Below are 12,500 nucleotides of genomic sequence, written 5' to 3' on the forward strand. Positions count from 1 at the left end.
GACTCGGTTATACACTGTCTCCACTCAGGGTGCGCACCGTTTTCTATAACTTCTGTGGTCTTCAAATCGACAAAGTGCATGTGTTTCTGGAGCTTGAAATTATTTGTGCTTCTGATCTTTTGTAGCATTTAGTATTGATTGCTGTATTTTGCATGTTCCTGTGACCTGTTATTCCGCAGATATAAAGACCTGATTAAGCTTCTACACAAGATTGTTTAGTTGATACCATCATAACCAGTTTCACAGTGTCACCTTTCCTCGTATCACCTTGTGTGTATGAAAAGGGTACCTCAGCATCTCCTAAAAAGGGAAAACAATATTTCCACAAATAAATCCGTATATCATACAAATCGAACACTTTTCATAATGAAAAAAAAAAAAGAAAGAGCTTTTGCGCATTATAGTTTTTTTTTTTTTTTTTTTTAATCGGCTGTTTCTTTTTCGCTAACTTCCGCAGTCTGTATTTCTTGGGGTTCTTTTTCTACTTACTTCAAATGTTGATATACGTTTTTATGACCGTCATTCAGTCGCTGATTTAAAAACCAAAAAGCAGTTTCGCTCAGGAAGCAAAGCCTTGAATCATACCAGTCATAATAAATCACATTGTTCCTTACAGAGTATCCAGTGGACTCGTATATTTACCCCATCAGCTGTATTTTTTCTTTTTCCATCAAGCGTCTTTGCTTTAAAAAAAAAAAAAAAAAAAAAAAAAAAAAAAAAAAAAAAAGGTTTAAACTACGGCACACGTATTTACTGCAGTTGCTTCCCTTCACGAACTAATTGTGTTGCTTAACGACTTAAATGGACTAGACCATCCCCACAGTCTTCCCAAGCATGTACTAGTTTAAACAACAAACACAACGTTATCACCAGGGATCGAAATTGAAAGGGGATTCCTAATTCATTTCACCGTGTTATTTGTTGTTGTTTTTTTTCTTTAAATTCAAAAATACGACAAACACAAGACACGCAATATCAGCAACCGAGAAATTCCCAGGGTATATTGAATACCGGGGATCGGACGAGGGGTGGATGCGGATGGGAAGTGGGAGGTAGGCAGTGGGTGGGCTGATGGGTTTCAAACTGAGGACAAAGTAAGATCACGCTGAAAACGCCGAACAATGCAAACATTTCACCTAGTGCTGATGGATGCGTTGTGCTTAATTTTCTTTAAAAAGCAAATGGTCGACTGTTTTTATTTACTTTCTTTGTCTTGCATTTATTGTTGTGTTTTGTTTGTTTGTTTGCTTGTTTATTTTATTTCATTTTATTTTTATTTATTTATTTATTTTTACACATATGTAGTTATCTGTTTCCTTTGGACGGTGTTTTTCCAATTAATTTCTTGATATGCAAATCATCGATTGTCTCTTTTTTCTTTAAAGTCTTATCTTTATCGGAAAGGTTGCAACGTTTGTTTCTAGCAGTACTTTCTTTTCTTTTTATTTTATTTTATTTTTTTTTTTCATGACGGCATTTTCTTCATCGAAAGAAAAATGCACATACTGCATTAGTCTTCAGTCATACTGTTTTCGTCTGTGTGAAATTTAGGCTGCTTTTCCCCAGGAGAAAATGTGTCGCCACAATATGTCGCTATAAAATTTTATTTTTATTGTTTTTAATTTACATAAAAAATTACATGGACCTGTCCATGTAGTTTTACCACAGACAACTGCTCGTGGATCATTTAACATGCGCTGATAGCATGCTGCATGTGAAACGTTAGTTAATGATCTCACACGAAAAAGTAATAACCGGACAGAACCCAGAGTATTCCTGTGGAAAGGTTGGATGACCTACAAAAACCTGCATCTTACGGGAATATACTCAAGGACCCATGCTGAGCACTATATCCACTGAGCCATCTCTCGGCCGCTGAAGTGAAGAAGAATCTATTTACTGACAACCCCCGAACCCAGCACTGCACCCGTTAGCCAACTGTGTTCCTGTCAGGCTTGGAACTATGCCACGAGTTCTCAAAACTTTATACAGAAAATCTTTTGAGGTGTCGTTTCTGCAGCCTCCAGTACTGGTACTTTTGGATTGATCCTCCATATACATAGTGCATATTGGACAAACTTTTCATCCCTCATGGTACATGTACAAATTTCACAGCAGGAATCATGTGGTTGAGTCTTCAGCTCTTGATTTGGTTATGACAATGGCGGATGACTTGAACACACGGGACTTTCAGGTCACCTCTGATTGCCCTTTTCTGTACAAGCTCTCTTCACAGACATCTGATCGACCAGTGATAAGAAACTCTAGGGAGAGCTGGACAGTACAAGGCTTTCAGAGAAGAAGCCCCCCTCAGTCAAATGTTTCGGCCCTTAACTCCTTGCACTCTAAGGGGGCCGGGCCGCACCCAGGTCATGACTCCTGGATGCCCTTGTATTGCCACCTTTTTGTTCTTCTTCTTCTTCTTTTTTTCCCCTGATCCTCAGCAGGTTCGAACCCGCGCCTCCAAGGTGGTCGCCACTTCAGAACTGAGTCACCCTTTTCTGGCAGACGTTTTAACCACTGAAAATTTAGGGAAATTTAATCCTTATGAGGTTTACTGTCATTCCTCCTCGACCAGATCCAGCTGGAACTCTTTTTCTGCTGCTTCTGCCATTGCCTTGAGAGCCCGTGTCCTCTCTCTGCCAGAAATCCACAGCTGTTTCATGAGGCTGTAGGCAGATGCGCCCACAAACCCTCTTGCACCAATCTCTATGGCGAAGACTTTGGCTTGGGAGCCAGATTCTCTCAGGCTTCTGGCTAGACTGGCATACTTCTCGGTCTTGTAGATGTGGGCTTCCTTCATTCTGCTTTCGTATGGCATAGTGAGTTCAATCAGAATCGCTTGTTTCGTTGCCTTGGAGTTGAGTACCATGTCAGGTATCATGCCGACCATCAGGTACTAACACCGAAATGGATTACGCTCATGGTAAATCAGATTCCGCTCGCCCGATTGGCTGGTCACGTTGGTGTTTAAGGTAATAATGCATTTGTTGACCACCTGGTTGGGAATGGCTCGGATGAATAATCATCCAGGACTCACACTGATTCAAAAAAAAAAAAAATGTCTGAAACTAAAAGACGTTTCTTATGCAGAACATGGTTGAATGGGGAGAAAAAATGTTAGATCAGACACCCTTCTGTCAGAACTGGAAAACGTGAAGGATGGATAGGTTTAGAAAATAATAAAAACAAGGATTTGCGGCTTTCCTATTTGCAGTTGCTGTTCGTCACATCTACTAGCTTTAGTTGTCATTTAAACATTTATGTTTTGTAGGAACAATATAAGTGCACAAAAGAACACAAGATGTAACATTTACAAATCATCAAAAACGAAAGAAACCGATGATCAGTATGATGTGTGTGCAATCCTTAATATAGGGCCTACTGGTGTAGGTGACAACACACTAAACAAACCGTGACGTTGGTAATGATCTTGATCCTGCGTGTAAGTTGACTGCTCGTCTGTCACAAGCATTGCAAACCAACGCTTATGTTTATTTAGTTATTCATCTTGTTTTATTTATTGATTGATTGATTTATCGTTTTGGGAGGAGTGGGAGGGGGGGTTAGGGGTGGGTGGGTGGGTGGGGGGGTGGGGGGGCTTTGCGTGGGGAAAAACACAGATGTTTGTGCTCTTATTTTCTCATATCAATGCTCTGGAGTGAATCTTATTTTGCAAAGATCATCTGATATCGTTGCGTTTTGACAATCAGACGCTGATTCAATTTTGCCTTCCACCATTACACTCTCGCTGAATGCTTATCTAATACATCCTTCTTTTCTTCCTTTCGGTTTTTTTTTTTTTTTTTTTTTAGATCAGTCTATTGATTTTCTTTTTATCTCCTGTGTTTATCGCTTCGACTTAACTTGCCCGTTTCCCCTTTCTCTCGTTCACTCCCCCACCACCCCCCGTGTCTCTCTCTCTCTCTCTCTCTCTCTCTCTCTCTCTCTCTCTCTCTCTCTCTCTCAAAAAAAAAAAAAAAAAAAAAAAATCTTACTTACTCTATTTCGCTCAGAAAATAAAGTTTGTCCACTTTAATCCAATTACATTAACACGCACAGACACATACACAAGCACAAATGCAGAGACAGATAAAGACAGACAGACAGACAGACAGAGCGGAAGAGTGAGAAATAAATGCCAAAAGTCACCACGTGCGTTAGGAGTATCTCCCAGACATAAAGAACTAAGAATATTCAAAACCAAACTCATAAGCATGACAGACAGGCATGAAGATCAGGTTAGTTTGCTTGTGAGTTACGGATAATAAGAGCTGAAAGAAAGAAACGATCATGATATAAAAAAAAAAAAATTAAAAAAAAACATGAGAAAGTGAGAGAGACTGAGACAGACAGAGAGAGAGAGAGAGAGAGAGAGAGGGGGGGATATAAATGAAGAAAAAGAGAGTGGGGGTGGAGGGAGAGAAACAGAAAGAGAGGCAGTTAGAGAAAGAGGGAAAGAGAAAGAAAGAAAGAAAGAGAGAGAAATAGTAAGAATACGAAAGAGAGAGAGAGAGAGAGAGAGAGAGAGAGAGAGAGAGAGGTGACAGAGAGACAGAAAGCGAGGGAGAGGAACAGAGAGGGAGTGGCAAAAAGAAGGAGAGAAGAGAAAAACACACAGAGAGAAAAACAGCCAGACGGAAACAGCGAGAGAGAGAGAGAGAGAGAGAGAGAGAGAGAGAGAGAGAGAGAGAGAGAGAGAGAGACAGACAGACAGACAGAAAGACAGACAGACAGGTAGACAGACAAAGAGAAAGAGATATATAGATTGTCGATCAGACGTAGTATCACTTCATTTGCTTGTTTTGCCTACTAATTTTTAGTTTCTTGCCTACCACCAGCCAACGCCTGACTGATTAAATGTCTTCAGCGAAAGTTCAAAGAACCACAGACTTATTTTGGATCGTGACTTTACCACACTATAGACAGTCGGCTCTGCAGACGAAACAATGTGAAGCAATTGACGACCTTGATAATCAAACAGTTTTGAGGACAAAGAAAACTGTTTGAGTTCTTTTACTCTGTCTTTCCACCTATCGCCTGTGTGTGTGTGTGTGTGTGTGTGTGTGTGTGTGTGTGTGTGTGTGTGTGTGTGTGTGTGAGTGGGGGGGGCGGAGGGGGGCGTGTGTGTATGTGTGTGTGTGTGCGTGCGTGTGTGCGTGCGTGTGTGTGTGCGCGCGAGCGCATGTGTGTGTTTGAGTGTGCGTTCATGTGTTGTAGATGGATGGTTGTTGTTAAAGGAGGATATGCAGAGAAAAGAGACTAGAACAACGAAATCATCAATCGTCATATATGAAAGTATTAACAAAAAAGAAACAAACATTCACAAGCAATAACATACGGAGATTGCATTATAGAAAGCTTCTGTTGGATAATATAACAGAGACTCAGCATTTTCGAATAAGAGTGACTGGTCTGACATTATTTCTTTTTGTGTGCTGCTCTTAAGAATAACTTTACACGAATTTTGGATAAAAAATGTCAATCCTTTGAAATGAGATATGGTTTTGTTTGATCTGTTTACCAAATACAGAAAAAAAGAAAGTTTTTGCTAAACTTTGTCATGAAAGCATTTAATCTTATGCGAGAATAAAGGGGGTTACCAATCCAACATTTTGCATTGCGTAATTCCACTTGCACACCCCGTTTCCTTTCAGCATGAAAACCTGTCATCAGCACTTGTTTGAAAACTGTTCCATATTGGAGAATCGAGCAGTCTTCAGCATTCTGAAACTAATTGGTAGATAATCCTTTCAATACTATAGTGTGTTATTGTGCACCCTTTTCAACTGGTTGCTCCATTTGGCCTTTCATTTCCTTTTATACCAACTGAGACGGTACCCAGCAACATTCTGCGATGCTGCCTTTGGATGATAGACTGTATAAAAACGTAACAGCATTCTGAGACTGATTGGTGGATAATCATTTCAATAGTAGAGTATTCTTTGATGCTGCCTTTGGATGATAGACTGTATAAAAACACAACAGCATTCTGAGACTGATTGGAGGATACTCATTTCAAAAGTAGAGTCTAGTATCTGTATAGCCTTTTTATCTGCTCTGTTGGTCATTTCATTTCCTTTTATACCAACTGAGACAGTATCCAGCAAAATTTAGTGATAGTACCTTAGGTATTTAGATTGGGAAAAAATCATAATTAAAGTCAGGTCGTGGTTTTATTTACAATAAATGAAACAAAGGCATCACGATTTTTACTTTCCGCGTGTGTGTGTGTGTGTGTGTGTGTGTGTGTGTGTGTGTGTGTGTGTGTGTGTGTGTGTGTGTGTGTGTTCGACATTACATTTTAGTGCTGAGTGTAGATAATACGTTTTTAAGCCTTCTTATTGTTATCGGGGGAATAAATGCAAAGATCGTTTTGTGGTTTTGGTTCAGAATATGTGGTGCGTGCGTGCGTGCGTGTGTGCGTGCGTTTGTGTGTGTGTGTGTGTGTGTGTGTGTGTGTGTGTGTGTGTGTGTGTGTGTGTGTGTGTGTCTGTGTCTGTGTCTGTGTGTCTGTGTGTGTGTTATTTGTATTAATAACTGTCTTCTTTCTTTTCCGATTGATTTTCCACAGCTTTCCTACCTCCACCTTTCTATGTCTTGTCACCTTTTACTATCTATAACACCTTTTTTTTCAATTACTACTTTTGGCTCTTACCTGTTTGCAACTTAACTGTACCATAACAATCCATGGCTATGATATTTGTGGCGAGCGAAATGTTGACCATTTTCTATTTTCACTCTCTCCATTTCAGCAATGTGGAGAAGATCGACTGTGAACTGTGATTTTCTGCTTGGGTGTAACACTGTTTTTGCGCCTGTTTGATGTTTCTCTGGTGAGTTACCATGCAGCCACAGTCAATTCAGCTGTCGTGACTTCTGACAAAACATCTCCCTGCATCGTTCATCGAGTCAAGTACGGTACTGCAAATAGGTCTTTGTACCAGAAAGGATACACTAGACCCTGTTTCCTGTCACTGAATAGCTGAATTTCTTTTCTTCTTTCTTCTTTTTTTTTTGTCAGAAGAATTTCTGTTTCGTGATGACGATTGCAAGAATAGTTGCTTTGTGCTTGAATTTTCGCCACAACGAACGAGGTTGTCTATGTTTACTCGGATTCTGTCCCCCGATTCGTCCAATTTTTGATTCCCTGCCTTATTTGGTATGATCGAAACGAAAATAGGTCACCCTAATATGCTTTGGCTTTGTTCGTTGTGAAACATATCAGTTTTGGTCTTATTATGGAAAAGGTAAGCCTGCTGTCTTCCCCCATGTCCTCCTTACAAGTTGTATATTCCAAGAATCCTGGTATTTTCTGTCCAGTATATGGCAGAGTGATAAAATATCGTCAAATGTATGTCAGATCCGGCGTTTTTTTTTTTATGAACACACTTTTGGTTTCCGTATAAGGTCATTCTTATGACAAAAGAAAATTCAGCAGATTCATGACGGTCTGCAGTACATGACTACAACTCCTCAATTTTACACTAATGCTATAAATACATACATGATGTGCAATAACGAAAGAGGCAATTTACAATGCTCATAACCAATGGATACGATGATTACGATGACGATGATTATTATAATAATGTAATAACGAGAAGAAGAAGAAGAAGAATTGATGGTGTATCTGTGGAAGTAGAAGCAAACAACCCTTATGATTTTTTTTTCCCAAGCAAGGGCAAGGATAATGTCAAAGAATTCACACACACACACACACACACACACACACACACACACAAACGCGCGCGCGTTAACAAAGTATATACCACGATGTTTGTTACACAATGTCACCACTTGCGGCAAGTCGAGAGACAAAGAGGGACTGAGGAAAATGGATGGGGGAGGAGGGTTAGAGAGGGTTGGGGGGGGGGGGAGGGGGAAGACAGAGACAACCGAAACGTTGTCTTTGAGCGCTCGGAAGAGTACGTTTCCACATATGGTGAATATTATGTGGAACAGTCGGGTTGAGACACCACTGAAGCGTTAGGTTTCCGCATCGATAACGTCTGCCAGTAAAAGTCTCTGGGGATGACGTCCGTATAGTAAGTGCGCTTCACGTCTGGATAGCAAAGAGAAAGTGCCAGGACAAAGAGTTGAAACTGAAAAAAAAAGAAAAGAAAAAAAAGAAAGACAAAAAGAAAGCAAGGAATTTTCTAAAGACAAAAGTATAAAAAAAGAAGAAGAAAAAGAATAGCAGAGAGCAAAGACACGAACTAAACACCAGAAGGACACAAAGAAAAGAAGGGAAGAAAGTGAGGTTTTCGACCGAAGCTCTCGCAAGTCATTTAGAAACTTTTTTCCCCTCCAAGATAATAGAGACAGAGAGAAAAAAAAAAAAAAAAAAAAAAATGCATCACATGGATCAGCTATATTAACAATCTTTCTTTTAACCTCTCTCGGTGTGACCCCCAAGAATCGGAAAGAAACCACAGACACGTGTGTGTGTGTGTGTGTGTGTGTGTGTGTGTGTGTGTGTGTGTGTGTGTGTGTGTGTATCATATATATATATATATATATATATATATATATATATATATATATATATATATATATATATATATGTGTGTGTGTGTGTGTGTGTGTGTGTGTGTGTGTGTGTGTGTGTGTGTGTGTGTGTGTGTGTGTGTTTTCACGAAATGATCTTATGAATGAGCAACATTTAGTAGTCCCATACTTTTTAAATCAGCAACAATATGAATTCGCCTCTGGAAGATATTGTACGAGGAGACGCACACATCTATCAGCATATATATATTTTTTTTTTTTCTGTTCACGTATCATTATTTATGAAACACAATGGGGTTTGTCTTGAACTGAAAAGGAGTGTACTCTTGTCCAAGGTTGCTACCAGCAGGACAGAAAAAACCCCAATAAAAACAAAATGTGCTTTTCGTCACCAGTTGCATGAACGAATATTGGGTACCTCAAGGTATTGTAAGACACTGCGTTCTATCGATAAGGTTTGACTATCATATCTGATATTTCAAATCTGCATCATGTCGTTTACTTTTTCACGTGTTCTGTACCAATAAATAAAACCTTCCACCTGCTTGGATAACGAACCCATAGAGAGAGGCAGACCAGTCAGACAGACAGACAGATAAATAAACAGAGAGACAGAGACTGGGACAGAGAGAGACAGAAAGGCAGAGCGAGACAGAGAGAGACATAGAGAAATAATGAGACAGACAGAGACACAGACAGAGAATAAGTTGTCTCTACCCGATATGCTACATACAATGATGAATTTTCGCATGATTTTTTTTTTTTTTTTTTAGATTACGTATTCATGTGGTAATTCGTTGTTGTTTTATTTAATTCATTTACTTATTCATTTGTTTACTCATTTATTCATTATTTTTCTCAAGGCCTGACCAAGCGCATTGGATTACGCTGCTCGTCAGGCATAAGCAGATGTGGTATAGCGTATATGGATTTGTCCGAACGCAGTGACGCCCCCTTAATTATTGATACTGATACTCGCATGAATCTGAAAGCCATCCCGACATATTCTTTTCTTTTTTGCTCGATACACAACAGCTATCGCAATACTGAACACAGGTAACTGATTTTTCTACAAAGTCAATGTGACTGCCTTGGTTCAAGCCTGCGTAGAGTGAAGTCTGCACGTAACTTCTGGAAACCTGTGTGTGTCCATGCGTGCTTGCGTCCGTCCGTGCATTCCTGTGTGTGTGTGTGTGTGTGTGTGTGTGTGTGTGTGTGTGTGTGTGTGTGCGTGTGTGTGTGTTTGAGAATTCACTTGCACAACAGGCTGTCTATCTGGGTAGAGCTGACTGGCATCCGCCATTGAGCGTTCATCATTCGTTTCCTGTGTCATTCATTTAGATTTCAGTCACGTACACTTACACAAACATGTAACATTTTACGTGTGTAACCTTTTTTTTTCACTCAGCCATGAGCTCAGCCACACTCCGTTTTCGGGGTTGGGGGGTGTATGCTGGGTATGTTCTTGTTTCCATAACTCACCGAATGCTGACACGGATTACAGGATCTCAAACGTGCGTATTTGATCTTCTGCGTGCGTGCACACACGAAAAGGGCTCAAGCACAAGCAGGTCCGAACATAATTTTTTTTTTATGTTGACCTGGGAGATCGGAAAAAAATCCACCCTTTACCCACCAGGCGCCGTTACCGAGTTTCGAACCCGGGACCCTCAGATGGAAAGTCCAACGCTTTAACCACTCGGCTGTTACGCCCGTCGTATATGTATGCATGCAGATAGGGAAGGGGAAATGGAAAACGAGAAGATAGATACAGATTGGAAAAAAGAAAATGCCTTGCCATAATCTAGGGCCATCCTTTCCGGTTTCTTTATTTTGACCAACGATATGGTGTATATTGCAGAGATGAATAAATACAAAATCATCTTCGTGTGGGACACTAATCACAGATCTGAGATCATCTTTCCTTGATAGGCGCTCGACTAGGGCTAAGATGATACTTTTGATTTATGTATCTGGGAGTTGTTACCTTACATTTCCTCTTTGGATCGAAATACCATGCATTTTGTTTCTCACTCTTCCTAGATCGTCTTTACATTTTTACATGAGACCGTACCGTTGAACAAAAATTCATAGCACGATCAACATTGTGTGATCGATTTTCTTTGCTTTGATCACTGTAAGCACACACACACACACACACACACACACACACACACACATACACACACAATATATATATATATATATATATATATATATATATATATATATATATATATATATATATATATATCAACAACACTAGACATGGCCTGTCTTTAAAACTTTTAATTTTAAAAGCAGTAAATTTTCACTGTGTAACAGCTTCTTCAGGCAAGGGCACACACACACACACACACACACACACACACACACACACACACAAACACACAGTGATGAATGTGTGTGTGTGTGTGTGTGTGTGTGTGTGTGTGTGTGTGTGTGTGTGTGTGTGTGTGTGTGTGTGTGCCCTTGCCTGAAGAAGCTGTTACACAGCGAAAATTTACTGCTTTTAAAATCACTCATTTGTTTATTTATTTCGTTCTTTACTTCTTTTTAAACAGGTATTAAGCCGAAAGCTAAACCAATCGTGTGTGTGTGTGTGGGGGGGGGGATATGTGGGGGGGGGGGGGGGATAAGGATGGGTGGTGCGTGGGTGGTGGGTGTGAAATGCAGGATGGAGTTAGTTGTGTTCCCGAGAAACATCACAATGCATTACAACTTGTCAAATGTTTCGGGTTTGTTGTAATCCTAGTGCGGGTGCAACAATTTGTGGTTTGGATAATGCATGGGCATAACCTTCCCTTGTGTGTGTGTGTGTGTGTGTGTGTGTGCGTGTGCGTGTGTGTGTGTGTGTGTGTGTGTAGCGTGCGTGCGCGTGTGTGCATGTGTTTGCATGTATGTGTGTATGCGTGCGTGTGTGCGTGCGTGTGTGCGTGCGTGTCCGTAACTGTGTGTCTCTGTGTGTGTCTGTGTCAACAGAACAGAAAAGAACAAAAAACAAACAAAAAAAGATCAAGCGATGCCAAACTGAACATTAGTACCCCCAGAAGCTTCAAAGACTAGCAAATCTTACCGGACATTCGTGTGGCTGAAACAGAAAACAAAGGTCAGAACAATGTAAGCCAGAAAGCATTGCATGGTTGCACCAAGCAAAGCAAAACCCTGTTTAAGAAAAAAGGAAATAATCGGTGTGAATTGGCTCCAAGCAAGAAACCGCTGTTGAAAAAAAAAAAAAAAGTGTGGAACTCTAAAAGAACTTACTCGTCGTCTGAAAGTGGGTCCGGAGTTAGCGGGTTGGAGAGAAGGTAAACGCTTCTCCGTCGTTCCGGGGGGGTGTCTGTAGGAGGAGTTGACGGAGAGTCCCGGAACACCGGTAGGGACACGGACAACCTTCGCCTGATGTCCTGCATCCTGATAGACAACACTCAGCTGTTAACTCACAATTTTTGTATAAAAACGAAAATCCTCACTTAAAGCTGTGGTCCCCTTGCGTGTCGAAGAAGAGTTTAAAATACACAGCACTCGATTCTTTCACTCGGAATCGCCGTGAATTGCTGTTCAGTCGGAGAGTTCAGTTCGCTCTCATTTGAAACACAGCGGGGCTTCTGTCCGTCGGAGAGTTCGAAACACGACGCGACATTCAAGTGTTGACTTTCACTTGGAATCGTTGAGGATTCCTAAGAGTCGAAGTGTCTAAAACACTGGGGTATTAACTTTCACTTTGAATCATGTGAACTAGTTATCCATGCACACACTCAAATAAACCATCCTTGCTTGGAATCGCTGTACAACTTCCGTCTATCGGACAGTGCAACACACACAACTCTGCTGTTAACTCTCACTTCTTTTCGCTGTTGACAACTGCATCTGTCTCTTTGAGTACTCGGAATGACTTTTATCTGTTAATTTTTATGTGAAATAGTTTATTGTACTGCTGTTGTAATCGCTATTAAGGCGCAATCAATTCTCAGAACAATCCACTGAAA

At 40.5% G+C, this 12,500-nt stretch overlaps 1 protein-coding gene across 1 annotated transcript in view; it reads right to left on the reverse strand.

The window, feature by feature from the left end:
• The window catches only part of LOC143292699 (BAI1-associated protein 3-like), a 297,052-nt gene that overhangs the window by 264,511 nt on the left and 20,041 nt on the right, over positions 1–12,500 (reverse strand).

The sequence above is a fragment of the Babylonia areolata genome, chromosome 1 (assembly GCF_041734735.1).
Source record: "Babylonia areolata isolate BAREFJ2019XMU chromosome 1, ASM4173473v1, whole genome shotgun sequence".
NCBI lineage: Eukaryota > Metazoa > Mollusca > Gastropoda > Neogastropoda > Buccinidae > Babylonia > Babylonia areolata.